This window comes from Heteronotia binoei, chromosome 6 (assembly GCF_032191835.1).
Source record: "Heteronotia binoei isolate CCM8104 ecotype False Entrance Well chromosome 6, APGP_CSIRO_Hbin_v1, whole genome shotgun sequence".
Taxonomy (NCBI): domain Eukaryota; kingdom Metazoa; phylum Chordata; class Lepidosauria; order Squamata; family Gekkonidae; genus Heteronotia; species Heteronotia binoei.
The window spans coordinates 62,444,289-62,466,118 of record NC_083228.1 but is presented as its reverse complement, the minus strand read 5'-3'; positions in this window follow the sequence as shown (position 1 = coordinate 62,466,118).

Here is a 21,830-nt window from a genome sequence, read left to right as displayed (position 1 = left end):
AAAAAAAAACCCCTTCACCCTAACCCCAAGAAATCCAAGCCACCCAAATCAGGAGAAGTAAAAGGACACTGCACTTTAAAAAGTCCTCTCACTAAATTAAGATATGGGCAAATTAGCAAAACCACCCCACCCCAGGCCCTCCCACCCCCAGCAGAACCTAACCTCAACCCCAAATAGGCTACCCTACCCACCCAGCACTCACCCACCCAAATCTGAACAAGTAAAGGGACTCTAGTCCTTTTACCAACAAAAACTAAAACAAGAACCCCAAAACTGTCTTACCTTGTCTTCTCTGAGTCCAGGGAGGTCTCTGGTAAGGCAGTGAGAGAGCAGCAGGCAGGAGCTGAAGCCAAGGGCCAGCCACCAGCAGCAGCACAATCTCTCTCACACCAACCCACACCACATACACACCAACACAGCAATGGAGGAGTCCAGCAGGAAGACTTCTTAAAAAGGTTCTCTGGCCCTACAGAGAGCAATTTCAAAAAATAGCACTGCTCTCTCTGATTGGCCAGAGAACATTGCTTACTTGGATACCCAAGTAAGCAAAAGATCAAAATAACAATGTAGCTGATGGCTGGGCCATCAGCTACACAGTACACATCAACAGCCCTGCAAAGCATGCATTTGCGATGCATTTTGCAAATGCATGCTTTGGATTGGCTGCTGGGGCTCCTCTTCCCCCTCCCCCCCCTCCCTGATCCCAGGGAGGCAGGCTATAGGAGACTAAGGAGAGGCGGGAAGCTAAGCAAGCAGCTCCATTGAGGCTGCAAAAGCCACTTCCCACCTTTTCTATGGGATTTTACATTGATAGCCGCCTTTTGACAGCCGTACCGTATTCTCCCGAATAGCAGTTCGGGAGAATACGGCGGCCGCGTTCGGGAGCCGCATAATGGGCGGCAATGGCATTCGGCTGCGGCCAGTTACGAATACAGCCAAATCAGCGTTGATTCGGCTGTATTTTCAGCTCGGCCGAGCCGAATGCACATCCCTATTCTCAAGTGCTCTGAGCAGCTCAGCTCATGCTTATAAGAATGGCAACATTATTTTTCTCACTTCACTATGAATTCTCCAAGTTGGTGTTCTCTATACAAATATAGACTAACTAAATCTATCTCATAATTTGACAGTTTGGTACATTTGTACATTTTTGCAGAAGGGGTATAGTAAAACAGTTTCAAGTTCTGCTTGTTAGCATAAGCTTCCACAACTGAGCATGTATGCATAGTAATGTGATATAACCTGGATCTGCCCCATAGAGAACTGATATACTACATTGCATTAAATTCATTTCTGTCCTACTTGTAATCCATGAAACTCAGTATGGTCTCTTTCCTCTCTTTTGGCACGACTGGAACTAAATTTCCATTTTGTAACTGCTATAGATCAGAAACCTTGCTCTAATTTTTAGGAAGCACCTGAAAATGTGATAAATATTTGCAAAAGATTCACAGATTGATCTGTTAATGTATTTTTCTTCCCTCCCATTTTTCCTTTAAAAAAACTGAATTAAGTGGACTTTGAATATTTTATTGTATTTGTAAACCCACCGGCATTAAATCCTGTGATGTGTTCATATAAGGATATATCTGGATGCGTTCACTTTCTCTTAGTCCCTCTAAGCCGTGAAGTCTTGTAAGTAAAAATTCTACTTTGTGAGCTACTGGCATTAAACTTGTGAGCTCCATAGTTTACTCTGGAGGCTTCTTACATGAGCTAAGACAAAAATATGTGAGCCAGAGGCTAAAAAACTGTGAGCTAGCTCACACTAACAGATTAGAGGGAACACTGCTCCTGACACTCCACTAATGCTAGTATTGGAGGCTGCATGAATCAAGAGCCATAATGTTGGGGTGAGGGTTTCAGAGGAGAATGAGAGGCCAGGCTGGCTGCTGACAGAAAAGGAAGGAGAGAAGAGTTTTTGCCCGGTTCTCCCTACTCACTGAAGCCTTCCCCGCTGGGCTTGTGGCTTTTTGTCTACACAAGTCCTTTAACCTGCAGTGCATTAGCATCACAGGGGACTGCCAGGGAAAGTGGGAAAGCAGGAAAGATTCATGTCCTTATGCATGTACTCCATAGGATCTCAGCTACTATAGCTTCGATTGATAGAGCTTGATGCTCTAAGATCTTTCTGCCATCTGTGAATGGACAACAGCCTTGATTTTCCTATCTTGGTCATTTTATTAAAACTATAAGAGAGGTTGACAAAATATGAGGCTAAAGCAGTCCATTCAGGATTTTCCTTATTTACCATCTGGAACTCAGTGCCTTGGCAGCACAATAAGAACTGAAATGTCTGCCTTTTGGAAAATGATAGCTCAGGACTGTAAACTAACATGTGTCCATGTCCCAGAGGTGGGGGTGGGAATGTAAGCCCTGCCAGCTGCATGGACCACCCCTTCATCAATGGAATTTGAAATAGTAATTTGAAAGGTCAAATTGCTGTAGATGTAGTCATGACTTCCTAGCCCTTGAGAATTAAATATGATAATGGTTCCTTTTTCAGGAGAAATAGAGTTCTAATGGTGTTCATTTCCCCATTTATCTTTAAGAGATATTTAATATTTGTACTATTAAAGTGAAACCTCACACAAAGAAAAGACAGAAGGAATCATTTCAAGTTAATGACATAATGTGCTGGAATCTCATTCTGTCAACTTCTTTCTTCTGCTTTTCCTGGTCTGTTAAACTAATAAGAATAGATTGACTTTCATGTAGATAATGTTTGTTGCTTCAGAAAAAGTGATCTTGGATGGCCCCATCTTGTGGAGCAGTGTATAGGAGGGATTGTGCATTGTTCCATTCTATAGCCAGTGGGGGACATGCTGCCCTATTAAACTGTTAAGAACAGATACTTTAGCCAAACTTCCACCTCTCACTCATGTCCCAGCAAAAGTATACATTTAGATTTTAACATTCAGCATAAAGGAAATTATACATATCCTTCTTAACCATCTCTTTTTTTTAAGGATGAAAGGAAAAGGTTTTGGGACAGAATGGGCAGGTGACTAAGGCAGTGCCCAAGTCAGAACACTTCCCAAACAACGAGAAGCAACTGTAGTTTCCCCACCAAAACAAGAGGTGTCAGTAATCTGGGGCCTGAAATCCATCAAATTATGGGCTGATGTCACCATAGAATTCTTTTGTGAGGGAGCACAATAGAAAAACAATAGAGTACTCTGCATAAAGGCACTTTCATAGAACCAAACTGTTTTGTACGATAGCCTAAAAGCTTTCCACACACAATAGGCTCATCTCATGAGTTTTCTATGGTACCAGGCTTCACCTTTCTGGCTTTGTTAGCATCAGGTAAGATAGCCATTGTATTTTCATGGCTATCACATTCCTACCTGTTCTTTTGTGCAAATTCGCTTCCTTTGTTCTGCAAATAGCTGTAGCTGGGATTCATAGGGTTCTGCTGGCAAGCAGTCTTAAACTGGGGATCCCTCAGTTCTTGAGTTCACCAGAAGAGGTGGGTTGATCACAGGTGCAAGAGGTGCAGACTGTGCCAACAAAATGCAGCTAAAGGCTCATGGCAGCCAAGCCTCCCTGAAGCTGTCAATTTCAATAATAGATTCAGGTGGATTGTCATGTTGGTCTGAAGCAACAGAACAAAGTTTGAGTCCAGTGGCACCTTTAAGACCAATAAAGTTTAATTCTGGTTACAAACTTTTGTGCGCATGCACAATGTATCTAAAGAAGAGGGCATGCACACATAAGCTTATAGCAAGAATTAGTTGGAGTTTAAGGTGCCACTGGACTCAAACATTTTAATTGTGTTGCTGTTGTCTGCAGGACAAACCCACATAGGTATACTCTGAGCAACACTGAGGTGTTCTACTCTGTCAGTCCCTTATCAGAGGACTCTAATTCCAAATTTCTAATTATCAAGGTATTAACTACAACTATTAATGATGGGTTTAAGCTTGTCCCTTTCCAGAGCAGAGAGAGTCCACTTCCATATCAGTGAAAGATAACAGAAGAATAGACTAAGGTATGACTTATCTGATTTTGCTTTTCTCAAGCAGGGATGGGGTGGAACCATCTTTGTGGCTTTTGAGATTCTTTATGGCAAATTTTCACTCCCCTCATCCACATTCCAAAGTTGAAAGCTGTGGTCGGAGTAAATCCTTTTAAAACAGATTCACTATTATCCCTTGGTAGAAGAGGGAAGTCAGTCATTATCCTTATTGTCTGCATGTATTGGTTGAATCTTGCAGAAAACTTCAGCTAATGGACAGGGAGTCATTTTTGCAAATTTTTCACTCCCATTGCAGATCCCTGACTGCAACAGGATGGAGAGGTCAAGAAATACAACTTTGCTGACAAAAACTGGCAGAAATAACTGCAGCCTATAAATGGGCTCTAAGTATACTGTGCTTACCTACCCTAGCCAGCAGGTCTCAGGTGACAAGGATATGTTGGCTTCTCAGCTCTTCTGTGAAAGGAATTTCCACTGTACATTAAATGCTTGAAGGATGGTGCATATTAAGTTGTCCTTGGGGTTTTCAGGAGATGAATATATGGAGGAGATGAGAACACTGTGCCATCTCATTCGGACCTGTAGCTTATTGAATGTGTCCATGCAATTATGCATGAATAATGTACATTATAAATTGGCACTGAAATATAAGAAGCAATCTTACTATAACTTTACCTTTTAAGTAAATGCAGTACACTGGAATTATGTTGCTGAAGGCCGATACATTTACAGGAGGCCAAATATACTGATCTCTGTGCTATGCATTAGATCATGTGCATCCGGTATCCACACCCACCTGCCAAGGGAACATAAACTGCAAGATATATGCCTTTGGCAACCAATAGAACTCACTACTGTAGTTAATTGGATACATTTGTTGCATCATTTCCAGCACAGCTGCACTAAGAAGTCCTAAAGGACTTTCAGGATCAGCATATTTTAGAATTGGCTGTAGTGGCTTGTAAAAGGTAAGTATGTGTTCTTCCCTTCTATCCCAGTAAGACATCTGACCACTCAGCTTCTCCATATAGATAGAACATTAGATCATTCACTCTCTTTCATATTTCCTGTGCATTTGAAATAGAAATATTGCAATTCAACCATTGTTTCGGACCCTTTCTCCATGAATGTTGATCTCTGCGTCAGGAGATGCATACTCCTGTATAGGCATGCTTTATGTTTTATGACCACAAACTTACTATTTAATTTACAGAAAGCTGCAGAAAATTCCCAGTTGGGTTATGTTTACTTAATGGTGGTAACATAGAATGTTCTTTCCACTGTGTTGCCTAGACATAATGCACTGGCTGTTTTCCTTCCTCTTTGGTCAGCTGAAATATTTCAGACTACAATAATGAAATAGTGTTCTTAACAAAGTTTCTATTAGCTGTTTTCAGCTAATGAATAAATTTGAAGATGATATTTTAATGTTAACTTTGACACCAGTGCATAGATATTTGGGTAAAACCACCAATTCCTTATATGCCCCTCTGTGCATGATCTCTCTGGACACATCTTCCGGATCTGACCACCTGGAACATTTGTTCAGAAGAATCAATCCCTTAATGGCCAGACTATGTCCACTTCTCGTACACACAGAGTTCAAGATGCAAACCATCTGTGTGTGTATGTGTGTGCCCTACCATTAGACAGGATGATGTAGACACAGATGTTATAGCAAAGTGGCAAATTGTATTTAATTCAAAATACTTTTATTGCTGGAAAGGTGGGGGGGAACACCTTGGTAGCGTTTTGCCCCAGGCTGGTTCTTTCTTTTGCAGATGAGTGTGGTGGATTTCCTACTTGTACAAGGCTTTTGTACACACAGAACAGTTTCCTTAAAGCAATCTGTGAACAGTTCACTTACAGTATGACTGACTAATCTAATGGGTGAATCAGAGCTTCTAACTTTGTTTAAAAAGGAAAAGCTGTATTAATTGTTTTAAAATTTCAGAATAGTTACTTACGCTGTGTCTTGCAGAGAGAAAATGAAAATTGTGTATTACATTTTATGGAAAACTTAGCAAACCTGCATATGTGTGTGGGGGTTATATTTACAATTAATTCTGCTCTAGATAGTACAAATCCTGGGACATGAACCTAAAGCAAGCCAATGTTGTGAATACAATTGAAGATTTTTTTTGTTTTTTCCCTCTTGGAGGTGGATTTTATATTTTATGACTACAAAAGTAGCAATGACTAGAAAAGATGAGATGCTCATGCACTTCTCACAGCTATAAGCTGTGTTTTACTAAATAGTAGGACAACAGCAAGGTTATAGAAGGTTAATGCATCATTTGAAGGCTCTGCTTTGTGATTTGCCATTTGGAGCACATTTATTCTGAGAAATCCTCTTTATCAGAATGCAAAAGTTCCATCTGGAACCCATCAATGCCATGCAAAGGTAATATCAATAACATTCCAACAAAATACATTTTAAACATTGACACAGTGAACTACATTGGCATAAAAGGAAGAATAAAAGCCCCACAATAGAAAGAATTAAAAATCGGACTCCTCAATACAATATTGATTTCCTTTAAGTGAATAAAGAGGAACTTCCCATCACAACAAGGCTGCTGACAAAAACCCATCAATAATGGAGGAAGATTGGAAGAGTGTAAGAGAGAAAAGAGAATCACATGTGCTTCCTCTTGGTTGTTTTATTTGAACAGGCCTTTTAAAGACAGTGCAAAAGAACAGTGACAGGTAGAGAGAATTTCCTTTGTTGTCTTGCACTTCTTTGTGGCTCTGTCTGCTATGGAGCCAGTGGCATTGAATTACTTTTAAAAAGAGAGCCAAATAGGATTTGTAACAGGAATCCATTAAAAGGAGGCAAGACTAAAGGCCATTATAATGCCAGTCCTAAGCAGAGTTATACCTTTCTAAGGCCTTTTAAGACAATAGGCTTAGAAAAGTGTAACCTGGTTTAGGAGAGCACTGCCAGAATTCTAACCATATTTTCAGTGGGCTTAGGCTGGAATAACTGTCATGTGAGACTGAAAGTGTTCAGAATAGAAGTCCAACCATCCTACCCAAATCCCCTGCTCCCTGTAGGGAAGAAAGATTTCTCCTATGCAAAGTTTTTGAAACATTAGCCTGGATCAGCCATGCTGGACTATGAAGAGGATGTAAGAGCAATAGAGCTGGTATATAGCAGCTAGGAGACTGATGTCTGAGTGAAGAAATCCTCAGCTGGAATGCTACCTGTTCGTTCAGTGTGTGACCGTAGGCAAGCTAGTCTGAGCTCCAGCCTTCAGCCTGCAATATACAAAAGCCATTACTGGCTTCCTTACATGATTACAAGAAGAAAATGTCACTCCAATGCTTTAAACATTCTAAACCACTATAAAAAAATTTTTAAAGTTAAAAAACTGTAGTCCCCTGTGCAAGCACCAGTCGTTTCCCACTCTGGGGTGACATTGCTTTCACAATGTTTTCATGGCAGACTTTTTATGGGGTGGTTTGCCATTGCCTTCCTTAGTCATCTACACTTTCCCCCCAGCAAGCTGGGTACTCATTTTACCGACCTTGAAAGGATGGAAGACTGAGTCAACCTTGAGCAGCTACCTGAATTCAGCTTCCGTCAGGATCGAACTCAGGTTGTGAGCAGAGAGCTCAGACTGCAGTACTGCAGCTTTACCACTGTGCCATGGGGCTCTTCCTGTATAAATTATTATTACTCAAAATAAAAAAGAGCCCTATAGCACCTTAACGGCTAAACCGTTTAAGCCCGTTACAGTCTGTTTAGGTATATATAAATTTTATTTATGTTATTTATAGTCCACCTTTCTCCCAGGGATTCAAGGCAGATTACACATCGTCAGTACAGTAGACAAAATAGGACATTTAATAACCAGTGCATTAGGATTTTAGAAGTCTGGAACCATCAGAAAGAAATGAAGCATGGCGTAAGTATTAACATGACTTATTAAATGGTACAGAAATCGCATAATAGGATCCTACTTAATAAGGTGCACACGGCAGTATAGACCACGTTTATCTAGGTAAGATTGTTACCTGCACAGAAAGCCTTCTTTAATATTAGTACTATTCTGCTTGTATCTTATTAGTTCTGTGGTTGTTGTACATGATACAATACAGAAAGTAGAGCAAAGATTAGTATGTTTGTATTGGAAATTTGAATTGTGTTGCAGTCTTCAGGCCATAGTATAAACTCAATGATTGCTGAATTGCTTTCACAAGAATTACAGAATATATAGCAACACATCTATAGTATCTTCATGACTTTAATTTCCCCCCTCTCTTTTAGGTTTAGAACTCTGTCAATTTAAATTGTATTTTGTAATTGGACCATCAGGTTCACTTTTCCTAGGAAGGATGAGGATGCAGCAGTAAAAGGACAGCAAAGGGAGGAAAAGAGGGGTAAGACAGTGTCTGGAAGTATTTTAAACCTTGCCTGATATTTTTTTCCATGCTGGATCAAGACACTAAGAGGACCAGCAGTGTTGAAGCTCTGTAAGTTCACTGAATCCAGTGGACTTAAACATGTGTAGCTCTGCTTTTGATTGCACTGTAAACCAGCTAATGTCAAAGAGCTAAATTTTGGCTAATGCCAAAGAGGAAGAGTTAAATTTTACTCCTCCCCCTCCAAGATCCAGATCCCACCTTCATGTTTCACTAGTACCATTAGTACTGCAATGTTCATGTTAAGTATGTACTGCTTTAAAATATTATTGGACAAGCATCCTTTACAAAAAACAAAAGATACTGCATTTGAAATAATATGGCAGCCCCACAGTTTTATTAGGGACAGGAGCCAATTTGAAAAACAGTTCACACCCAAAGGAACAGCAAGCAAAATGGCAGTGATCCAAGAAAGAAGAGACACAAAGGCATGAAAAAATTATGCCTCTCACTATTCAGAAAGGCTAAACAATCTTTGTTCATTTTCTAGTACAACTCTCATAGTTTCACTATGTCAGGCACAAACTTGACTCAAGGGCAAAGAAAAATCAATGAGATAATTAATATCTAGTCTTAAAACATTATAAACTAATTTGAGAAGGCTCTTGTAGTAATTTTCACAATAAATGTTCTGTCTGCAGTAGGGAGATTGCTACAGAAAAACCCACAATTGAGCAATTTTAAGCAAAAAAAATTCTTAAGGTTTGTGTCAAACTTCACAGCATATGTTAGTGGTAGATGTTTAGAACTAAGTTAACAAATTTAAAAGGTTCATGATAGTGGTGTTCGTGTTTCCTGTGTTCCTCATCTCCTGTGCATCTGTGCATGCCCCAGCCCTCTTGAACCGCCCCCCCCATACTCCTTTTGTAGTTCACTGCAACTACCTAGAGTTATTTAGTTTGAATTTCTGTTGCCTAACCAGTAACTTTCTTTTTGTAAAAAACAATTTTTATTATCCTACAACATATTATATCACTATCAAATAAAAGTCAATATGTTGCATCACATTTCCACCTCCCCTCCTCCCTTTCAAGACTTCCCCAGTGTTACTTACAATATAAAAGCAATAAAGGTAATTTAACATTTAAAAAAAACTGTTTAAAAAGAAAAAAGGAACTTATACTTCTTTATGATTATTACCTCATTCGATTAATGATCCAATATATTACTAAATTAAGTCATATTATCTATCTTATTATAATCTTTTAAGAAAGAACATAATATTTTCTCAAACTCTCATTTTAACTATCATTCTTGTCTCAGTAACTTAAAAATAGCTGATAAACAAGTTATCCATGATCAAATATCACCAAGTGTCCTTTCACTCTCCAATGTTCTTCCACATAGTTCTGAAACTTTCGCCATTCATTATTACATTTTTCCATATCAAGTTCCTTTAGTGTTCTTGTTCATTTGTCCATTTCACTCCAGTGCATAGTTTTCATAACCCAGTCCCATTTTTCTGGAATTTTATTTTGCTTCCACAACTGCGCATACAATGTCCGTGCAGCTGAAAGCATGTATCAAAGTAATGTTCTGTCTTGCTTCGGAAAATTTTCTCTTTGTAATCCCAACAAAAAGATTTCTGGTGCCTTCTTCACTTTGTATCCCAAAATCTTTGTCATTTCTTGCTGGATCATTCGCCAATATTGTATAGCCCTTTCACAAGTCCACCACATATGGTAGAAGGACCCTTCATGTTTTTTACATTTCCAACACCAATCAGACATCTGATTATTTGTTTTTGACAGTTTTTTTGGTGTCATATACCATCTATACAACATTTTGTAACAATTTTCTTTTATGTTATTACATGTTGATATTTACATAGAGTTCTTCCACAAATATTCCCATTGTTCCATCTGAATTTCCTTGTTTATATTAATTGCCCACTTTATCATTTGAGATTTTACCGCTTCTTCCTCTGTAGACCATTTCAGTAACTGTTTATATACTCTTGAGATCAATTTTACATCCTCACCAAACAGCATTTTCTCCATTTCTGTTTGTTCTTGTCTTATTCCTTCATTCCTAATATCTTGCTTCAGCAGACTTTTAATTTGTAACCATTGAAACCAATTAAATTTATAATCCAATTCTTCCACTGATTTTAATTTTGCTTTGCCTCCTTGTATTTTTAACTATTGTTTATATGGTAACCATTTCTTTTCCTCAATATCTGAATATAACTTTATTACTTCCGTTGGCACAATCCACAGCGGTTTCCTCTCATCTCCATATTTTTGGTATTTCAACCAAGTTATAAGCAAATTACTTCTTACATAATGATGTGAGAAAAACCCATCCATTTTACTTTTCCCATAGCACAAATATGCATGCCAACCAAAAACCTTTCCATGGCCTTCTAATGTCAATAATTTTCTGTTTAATAACACTATCCAATCCTTAATCCATACCAAACAAACTGCATCATGACATAGTCTTAAATCTGGTACTTAGAAGCCTCCCCTTTCTTTAGCGTCTGTCAGGATCTTCATCTTAATTCTTGGTTTCTTGCCAGCCCATATAAATTCTGAACGTTTCCTCTGCCATTTATGGAATTGTTTATCTTTTTTCACTATTGGTATAGTTTGAAACAAGAACATTATTCTTGGTAATACATTCATTTTTATTGCCGATATTTTACCCAAGATAGACAAATTCAACTTATTCCATTTTTGTAAGTCCACCTCAATTTTCCGCCAAAACTTTTTATAGTTGTTTTTAAATAAATCAATATTCTTTGTTGTAATTTCTACTCCTAAATACTTTACTTTAGAGGTCACTTCACAGTTTGTTAAATTTTGTAATTTTATCTGCTTAGATTTTGACATATTTTTACACAAAATTTTTGTTTTCTCTTTATTTATATAAAAGCCTGCCAGATCACCATATTCTTTTATTTTTTGGAGCAGCAATGGTGTAACTTGAGTTGGGTTTTCATTTATAAACATTACATCATCTGCAAACGCTCTGTATTTGTAAGAAAAGCCTTTTAATTTCAAACCCTCTCTCTCCTTATCTTCTTGCACTTGCATAAGCAGTATTTCCAGCGTCAATATAAATATCAAAGGGGATAGAGGGCACCCTTGTCTTGTTCCTTTACAAATCGCTATTTTCTCTGTCAAATCTGCATTTATACAAAGTCTTGCTTGTTGGTCAGTATATATTGCCTTTATCATTCTAACAAAGTCTTCACCCAATCCCAATTTCTCCATTACTGCAAACATAAAGTCCCAATGAACATTGTCAAAAGCTTTCTCTGCATCAGCAAAAAGCAAAGCTACTTCTTTTTCAGGATGTTTTTAATAATACTCTATTATATCTATTACAGTTCTGATATTTTCTCTTAATTGCCTTCTGGGGAGAAACCCTGCTTGTTCCTCTTTAACAAAACTATTCAAATGCTGCTTCAGGCATTCCACTAAAATTCTAGCATATATTTTGTAGTCATTATTTAGCAATGAAATTGGTCTATAGTTTTTTTACATTAGTCACATCTCTGTCTTCTTTTGGTATCAATGAGATTACTGCTTCCTTCCAAGTATTAGGTATCTTCCCATCTATTCTTATAATGTTCATCAATTTCTGAAGTTTTGGAAGTAGAGTTTCTTTAAGAACTTTATAATATCTTGCTGTAAAACCGTCAGAACCCGGAGCCTTCCCTGGCTTCATTGAGTTAATTGCTGCTTCAATTTCTTCCTTACCAATTGGGTCGTTTAAGATCTTTTTCATATTGTCCGTTAGGGGTTTAACATTAATTTCCTGTAAATAGGCATCTATTTTCTCTTTTCCCCCCACATGACTTTTATACAAATTTGCATAATATTTATAAAACTCTCTTTTGATTCCTTTCTGGTCAACAATTTCTTTGTTGCCCAAACTAATTTTATTAACAATTTTATTTTCCCTTTTTCTTTTCATTTGCCAGGCCAAGTATTTTCCAGCTTTATTTGCACTCTCAAAAGATTTTTGTTGAAGCCTTTTTAAGTTCCATTCTACTTCTTTATTTAACAAGTGTCATAGTTGGTCCTGTAGAATTCCAATTTCTTTTAAAATCTTCCTTTTCCATGGTCTCTTTAAACGCTCTCTCTCCTTCTTAATCTCCTTCTGTATATCTGTTATTTGTTTCTCTTTAGCTTTTCTGTACTTATTATTCAATGTGATTAAAATGCCTCTTATCACCGCTTTATAAGCATCCCACACCGTTTGATATTGAACATCCTCATTTTCATTTACTTGGAAAAAGGCTTTAGTCTCTTTTTGCAAAGATTCTACTACTCCAATTTTCTGCAGTAAATCTTCATTTATTCGCCATCTTAAAGTCTTTTTGGTAGGTTTCACAGACCACATTATTGGATTATGAGCTGCTCTTATTTTTGGAAGAATCTCTATTTTTTTGTTGTAAGTCCCAAATTTTTTGTACTCCATAACTTATCAATCCTTGAGAAAGAGTTATGTCAAGCTGAGAAGAAGGTATAGTCTCTAACTGTAGGATTTTTCTCCCTCCAAATGTCTACAAGATTTTCTTGCTTGGCTAATTCAAAAAAAGACTTTGGTAGTTTACCTTCATTATTCTTCTTCCCAGATTTGTCCAAAATATTTTTAATTGTACCATTAAAGTCTCCCATTAACATGATTTGCTCATATGTCTCTTCATCAAGTTGCTGCATAATGTCCTTAAAAAAAGAATCTTTTGCTCCATTAGGAGCATACAGTCCCAATAGCAACGTCTTCTTGTGGTTCATCATCACTTGCACTGCAATATATCTACCATCATCATCTTTAAAAATCAATTTTGGTTCCAATTCCTGTTTTACATAAAAAACCACGCCTCCTTTTTTCTCCTTAGCCAATGAAAAAAATTCCATACCAAATTGCTTATTCCACAAATATTTGTAATCAAATCGTTTAATATGTACTTCTTGTAGACAAATTATGTTACATTTTTGCTTCCCAATCCAATTTCTTTTTTGTGGTGAATTAAGTCCATTTACATTTCAAGATAATAATTTGTAATCCATCATGGTTTTCTATTTTAATCTGAACCTCCAAATTCTTTATTCTCTACCAAAAACTTCTCCATCTCCTGAGTACTTGCAATGGTAATCCTCTTCCCCTTGTATTCAAAAACCAATCATTCTGGGAGAATCCATCTATATCTCATTTGACTCTCTCTCAGTTGCTCAGTCAGTTTTTTATATAATCTGTCACAAGACTTTCCTTGGTAATTCTTTCATAATTCTAACATCACTGCCTTCCACAATCAGCTTGCCTTCATACTGTTTACTTAGTATCCTTCCCACCAAGTCTCTTGTTACACATCTTACTAGTGCCATTTTGCAGGCCCTGCAGAACTGTGAAAGCTTTCGCAGGGCCTTGATCTCTTCTGGCAGCATTCCTCCAGCTAGGGGCAGCAACGGAAAAGGCCATGGCTCTTGTTGATTTCAGCCTCACTTCTCTGATGCTGGGGACTGTCAACAGGTTTTTAAACCCGAACCAAAGTGCTCTCTGGGGCAGGGAAAGGCGGTCCCTAAGGTATGCAGGACCCTGGCCAAATAGGGCTTTAAATGTAATAACCAGCACCTTGAAACGAATCTGGTACATTATCGGTAGCCAGTGCAGCGCTTTCAGCACAGGCTGAATGTGCTCCCGTAGAGGAACTCCCATTAACAGCCTGGCTGCAGCAGTCTGCACTAGTTGGAGTCACTGGATTTGGGACAAGGGCAGCCTCATGTAGAGGGCATTACATGGTAATCCAGTAATTCAGTTCTTTTTGCGCCAAGGATTTTTAACATTTCTCTTTCCACACCCCTCGAGGGTGTGTGTCATGGAATCATAGAGATGGAAGAGTCCAGCTAGGGTTGCCAAATTCCAGGTGCTGGCTAGAGATCTCCTGCTATAACAACTGATCTCCAGGTGACAAAGATCAGTTCAGCTGGAGAAAATGGCCACTGTGGAAATTAGACTCTATGGCATCATATTCCATTGAAGTCCCTTCCCTCCCCCAACTCTGCTGTCCTCAGGCTCCATCCCCAAAATCTCCAGGTATTTCCCAACTCAGAACTGGCAACCCTAAGTCCAGCCTCCTGTACAATGCAGGAAATCCACATCTTGCTGCTAAAATGGGGAATTTACTTCTAAATTCAGTTGTCTTGCCAGAGAAAGGCAGTTAATATGATAACCACTCTTGAAAAAAGGATGGGTGGGAGGGGACAAAGAATTGAGCAGCCTGTCAGCTTAACATCTGTCCCAAGCAAATGGATGATACGCAGCATAAAGATTATTGCTTTCCAAGAAACATAGAAGAGGAAATGCAAATCCCTAAAGGCTAAGTACTTGAGAATATGTATGAAGCATGAATAAGCTGCATCTCCCTTTTGTCCCAGCACAAAAAAAATCTTAAAAGTCCCATTATGTGAGCATTTTGGAAAATGATAATATCAGGCTATCACTATTTTTCCTTAATAAAAAGGCCAAATATATTTCAGTCATTCCAGCTTCACTAAAACAATGTGCAGAATCATGTTGCCACCTCAGTCCAAATCTGTATATGTAAAATCAGGCCTCGGATTCAGTGGGAGCTCACAGGAGCACAGCTCCTGAACCTTTCTGAGAGTTCCACCTCCTCCTTCTGAAAGTTCCACCTCTTTGTCCATTGAATAGTAGGTGCAGCTGCATAACAATCCCTGGATGAGCTCTACCACCTATTTTTCTACAAATTGACCCCTGTGTAAAATAATGCTCTGAGGATAGAAAATGTCCATATTGAGGGTTACTACAATGCTGATGAGCTATGTTTGAGAATGTTTATCATTTTTCATGTGTATATACTATTACAGTATGTGCCGCAACAGCACTTTGTATTTCTGTCACTCTGAAGGTTGAATATCCTATACTTTTGCATAGTAAGTTTACCTACTATGCCAACAATTAGTGTTTTGTCAGGTGTGATGTTAACTGACAAACTGTTTGATGGGGCCTGGAGATCTTTCGATTTTACAACTGATCTCCAACTGGCAGAGAAGATGGAGAAAATGGCTGCTTTGAAGAATGGACTTTATAGCATTGTACCATGCTGAGGCACCTCCCCTCCCCAAACTCCTCCCTTTCTTGGATTCGCCCCCAAAATCTCCAGGCATTTTCTATCACAAAACTTGCAATCCTAGAGTGGGGTAGGTATACCTATGGTCATTCCTTCCCTCTCTTCCACCCCCTATAGTACAATCAGAGTAGTACAATGAGAGCCAGCATGATGCAGGGGTTAAGAGTGCTGGACTAGGGCCTTGGAGACCCAGGTTTGAATTCTCACTCTGCCATGGAACCTTGGGCCAGTCCCACACTCTCAGCTCACAGGGTTGTTATGAGGATAAAATGGAGAAGGGGGAAATGGTGTAGGCTGCTTTGGGTTCCCATTGAGGAGGAAGATTGGGTATAAATGAAGTAAATAAATAAGTTGACAATGCAGTCATCTACTTCTATTAAATGCACTGCACACCATGTAGTCTGAGCATGGTCTCCAATCTCTCTGTCTCCCTCCACCTTTTCTTACTATTCCTAGACCATGGAAGAAGGGAAAGCCAAGTAGATTATGCTGCACCTGTGGCAAAAAAATCCTTGGTAAGGTGTTGATGTAATTGTAGCCCTGGTTCTAATGAAATGCTACTTTGGTAGCCATGACTTACAAGGGGAAAAGAACAAAGGAAGTATGTTGTTTTGGAAGCAAAGAAAAAAATCAAGTAGATGTCATGCAAATGTTAGCATTGCATTTGATTCACACTGTGCATGTTTGTAGTGTGACTTAAAATAACCAATTTGCTTAAAATAACCAATGACTAATTTTATTCTTCTAGCTGCAGTACATTGTATTGTTTTTGTTTCTTCATAATCATGTGTCCTGCTGCTGCTTATGAAGTAACACAGTGGAGACACTGTATTCTGTAACCATGCAGCTTTTTCTACCCTCCAGAAGACAGAGATGCTATTATTCTATGCTGCAGTAGGAAGAAATTGAATACTATGGGATGTCTAGAAAACAGGAGTTGGATGCAAAGTCAACTGAAGGAAAGCAACCTAGTCATCCTCATTCTTTGGGCTACTTCATGTAGGCCTGTGAGTTACGCATGACTGTGCAACTAATCGTAGAAATAATAAAAGCCTTATGGGTGGCTTGCTCCTCAATTTTTATTGGAAGTTGTGGCTACCACAGGAGTGGCCTTGCACTCTGTCTGTCACCACTCCCCCCTGTCATTGGGTAGTCTCACTGTGACCCGCCTACTGCCGGCCCTGTCAGGCCAGAACCCCATCAGTCAGACTCTGACGAAGACAGTTGTCTGCTGAGAGATTCTCCTGGAGTCTTATTGATTACTACTGTCTTTCCTCAGTCCATCTCGCTGCCCCCAAACAATGCTGCCACCGTTTTGCCACCTCCAACTACCACTGCCAGCTAAAGCTGCACTTGCCCAGTACTCTCCCCCTGCCCTTACTGTGACGCATTTATATTTATAAATATGCCATAAAATCCTCCTTATGTGGCAGTATTCCACCTCTTCGCTTACAGCACAGTCTGTGGTTGAATTCAGTGTGAACTAATATCATGGCACACATACCTGCTTAAGTAACATTGAACATCATTTAATAACTATATACATGGAAGCAAACTCTGACAGAAAAGAGTTAAAAACAGTAATTGTAGAATTTTCCTTCCGAGTTTTAAAACTCCTCCCCAAAGCACCATCCATCATTCACTTGTGAGAGCACTGATTCAGGAAGTCACTAGGTGCGCTGCTCAGAACTGCGTTGACATGTGCTCTCCTTCAAGCAGGGCTTCCCTCACAAGGAAAGCCCAGCTCAGAGGAGAAGACAGCTGGGTGGGGCGTTGGTGCAGCTTGTTTGAGCTGGGCTTCCCTTGCCTTCAAGGTGAACGCAGCCAGGTGGGGCATCTGCCCGGCATGACTCGGAGGAGAACACTTCCACAGTGCGTTCTCAGAGGTGCTCTGCGCCTCCGAGAGTGTGCTGCGCGGGCCTTGCTCAACCAGAGCCTGTCCACCCCTCCTTCCACACTGCTGTGCCTGTTCTCCCTGTGGGCAGGGGTGTGGCGGCAGGGCAGGTGCAGTTGGGCACAGGACAGGTGCCAGGCAGGTGAAAGAGGTGGTGGCGAAGGAAGGCAGGCTCCAAGTGGTGAAGAGGTGCCCCTTCAGCTGCCTGGGTCTCAGGCAGGTGAAAGAAGCAGCACACGGCAGCAATGTGTGCACTGCCACACGGGGGGGGGGCAGGAATTCTTGCCTGGGCCTGCCTTCTTTTCAAATATAGAATTAAAACTTCGTAAAAGGTGAGGTGCATAGTTTTAAATGTAGAAGCATTTTGAGTTTGTAGCAGGTGGATTCAGTGCTCAGTAGATCTGGAGCAAAGCTGAATGGAGAAAGGGCTTTTCACTCTTTTCTCCCCATCTTTTCCCTACCATTCTCTCTCTCTCTTTCATTCTGTTTGTCTATCTTCCTTCCTTCCTGCCACCTACACATTTATCACCCCCCTCCCGAATATTATTTATTGGGCCCATTGTATTTCTTCCTACAATGGGCTTTACTGCTAGTATAACATAAAGCTATAGCCCACCGTAATATCTTCATAAAGCAGGAAAATAAAATCTAAGACTTGAACTCAAGAACATGTTTTCAGTGTCAGAATTTAGCATGGACTAAAGCCATTCATCTGGGCTTTAGTGGGCAGGCTTTCCAGGACAGAAGCCATGGAATTAAGGCCACCATTCCAGTCTCTGCTGACGCCAGTGCTGGGGGTCACACTATGCCAACTGCCAGGACCAGATCTACATGTTTTTTGAGGGGGGGGGGCAAAAATTAAAAAATAGTGCCCCCTTATGGGCCATTCTATTTTATGGTCCCATAGAATACAATGGGCTCCATACCCAATTTGGTGCCCCCCTCTGTCGACGCCCAGGGCAAGCACCCCCCTCTGCCCCCCTAGATCCAGCCCTGATAACTACATCCCCTAAACTGAGCTAATTGATGATAAGCAAATGTACAGATACCATGCCTTTAAAGGGTAGAAAATGTCTTCATACCGAAAGCTTAGTATTTGATAAACATTTCATATGGAGCTTTGTCTTTTTGTCTTTTACACTTCAGATGAAAATTATTCCTTAATTGGTATATGCAGGGGGATGCTCAAGAGCAGAAATCAAGTGAACAGCCTTAAAAGATGTAATTCTTACCTTTCATTTGAAATGTAGTAGACACCCATGGCACTGCAGTAATAATCAACATGTCTCCATGGTCTTCTAGCGTCTTCTTGGGCAAAAGCCCAGAGTCTGGTTTTGTTCTGAGAAATGACTGAAATCCAGCTTCTAGCAGGATGACTTAAATGTTACCTCCAAATCTGAGGAAAGCAGCCTAATACAGCTTTTTTTGAAGGGGGGGATCCAATTTCATACTGCTCTGTTTCATTTTTGAAAGGAGAGAACCCTAAAATGAAATATATGAAGTAATTTCTAAAGAGAGAGGGAGGGAAATTTAGAATATAATGGGCACTTACTACCTGAAACTACTGCAGTGTTGTCTGAGATTCTGGTTCATGCATCTCAATTTCTTTTTTTCTTTGGAACTTGGAATGTTCCTTCCAAAATAGTTCCTTTCTTTCAAAGAACAGTCTGTAGCATCAACTCTAGCAGCAGCATTCACATGATTACGGAGAGCCAATATAGTGTAGTGGTTAGTGTCAGATGAGGATCTAGAGAACCACATTGGCATTGGAAGCTTGCTGAGTGACCTTGGGCCAGTCACACACTCTCAGCCTACCCTACCCCACAGGGCTATTAGGATGATAAAATGGAAGACAGGAGGATTATATAAGCTACCTAAGATCCCCATTGGAGAAAAATATGGGGTTATAAATGAAGTAGATAATAAACAAACAAATATGGCGGTATCTGATGGGATTCTAGGTAAAAGTAGGGGAGAAGAGAAGATAACTTGGGGAGAAGAGTATGTTCTAAAAAAGCAAAGACAAAAGGCCTTCCGGGGAATTTTAAAAATGAAGGAATTTTTTTGCACATCAAAGGACTGTTGTTCCTTAATTGATATATGTAGGTAGATACTAAAGAACAGGAAGCAAGTGAACAGTCAGCATCATGTTTTGTTAATTGATAGAAGAAGAAGTTGTATTAATACCCCGCTCTTCACTACCTGAAGGAGTCTCAGAGTGGCTTACAATCTCTTTTCCCTTCTCCTCCCCACAACAGACACCCTTTGAGGTAGGTGGAGCTGAGAGAGCTGTGACAGAAACTGCCCTTGAGAGGAACAGCTCTGCAAGAACTTGTGACTGACTCAAGGTCATATCACGTGCATGTGAAGGAGTGGGGAATCAAGCCTTGTTCTCCCACACAGGAATTCATGCACTTAACCACTACACCAAACTATCTCTTGCTGTTATATCTGTTGATATGAATGAAAGTTCATGAACCTTTCTGTGACTGCTAAAGCTGATATCATGCCTTGGATCCCACATAAAATTTCCATGGATGGAAGGTCTTCTAGCTAGAGGATGCAACTTCTCACTGCCTCCTCTTGCAGCAGCCCCAAATGCCCCTTAAATGCTACTCCTGGAGGATGGTGAACCCCTGGGAGTAGTTCACGGAGAGGTGCAGTTCTGGGGTGTGTTTGTAGAATCAGTAAAAATCACCCCCTCTATTTGCAGAACTTCTAGGTGGAATCTATACCTTTGTGTAGTCAGTAATATGGAAAAACTTAATGAATGTGGTCACTAAGCAGAAAACCTACACTATGTTCTTTAAATTAATTTCACCATCCAGGTGACATTCTGCAGGGTTCCTAATGGGGTTATCAGATGTACATAGCACAAAATCACTAGTCAGGCAGGTGTATGCTGGGCAGATTGAAGGCCAAAGTTAAGAGCATGTTCTGGCAGGTGCTACATTTACTGCAGTCAAATAAATGTGATTTGTGCAAGACAGCAACTGTTTATAAAAGGACTGTACCAACTACCAACATAATCCCTAACCATGCATTGTAGCCATAATTTGGGGGCTGTATGTGGAATACAAGTGATACTGTAATTTATTGGGACACCCATCAAATAACATAATAATCCTATAATAATTTATAATTAAGTCTGTTGAATGTATGTCTTCCAGCACTAATAGGTATTTGCAAAATAAGATCCGAAGAAGTTGATGTGAATTTGTGTTTCAAGATACTTCTCCCTCCTGACTTTATCCAATGATAGTTTCAGCCTTAATGGGGAAATTTTCATTCCTTTCATTCTACTGGGAAAGAAATTGGTGTGAGTTTTAAATGATGGTATCTAGGCTGTGTGCTTGCTAAAATTACCTTGCCACTTGCACTTGCCAATTGACACTGTGATTCAGAACCTGCCTGATAGTTTTCCTTCAGTCAGTTAATGCATTCAGAGACCTATAACTAATTCTGGGGAGTGATGAAAACATGTCATCTTTCTGACATGTGTTCCAAACGACAAGCCTTTTACTTGTCTGCTGGAAGTACAATAGACAGCCTGCAATATCTCCATCCCAGATGTAATATTTCTGGTCTAGATTTCAAAGCATTTTATGCATGTTGCAAAGCACTAACTCTCACAGGAAAGCCCTATTGGATCCAGAGGAACTATTCAGATATAAGTACTCCTAAGAGCAAAAGGTTGGTGGTCTCCATCCAGAATGTAGAGATTTAATATAAATAAATTCTGAATAAATTTTAAAACTGACTTGGTAGTATAGGGGGTTTTGCCATGTGTATCAATGGGATGTGAGTCTTGTTTTCATCCAATGAGAACTGGTAACAGCGCTTCTACATTTGTAGATTTATTTAGCAAACTATTCATCCAGGAATGCAAATCCAAAGTGTAGTATTGTGGCATAAGGCCTTGGAGACAATAGGATCTTGGGAAGTTCTGTGATTGGTGATTCTTTGCTTCTTCCTCATATAGCTCCACCTTACCCCCTTTCATTTCTTTTTTTGGAAGATCACTGTAAGGTTACAATTACTGTCATGTGGAGTAGCAAACCATATGAAGGCATTTATAGTACATTTCTGACAAGTGTTAAAATGTGGACAGGTGTTGTTTACAGACTTAGGTGCTTCTTATCACTGGCAGATGTTGATGTGCCTTCCCATCTGCATCCCTTATCCCCATATCATATTATTCAGAAGACAGACTGGGGGAAACAGTTCTGCCTAAAATATAAATGTGTTAATGATGTTGCTCCAGGCATATTCACTAGAGCAAGGCTTCACTCAAAATTGAGAATTTAGCATGCTTTTAAACATACTTAATAGTCTGTTAGACTGTGTTCTAAAGGGTCAGTATAAGGAACTAATTTTTAATATATGTATGTATTAAAGTATTTATACCTTGAATTTTTATC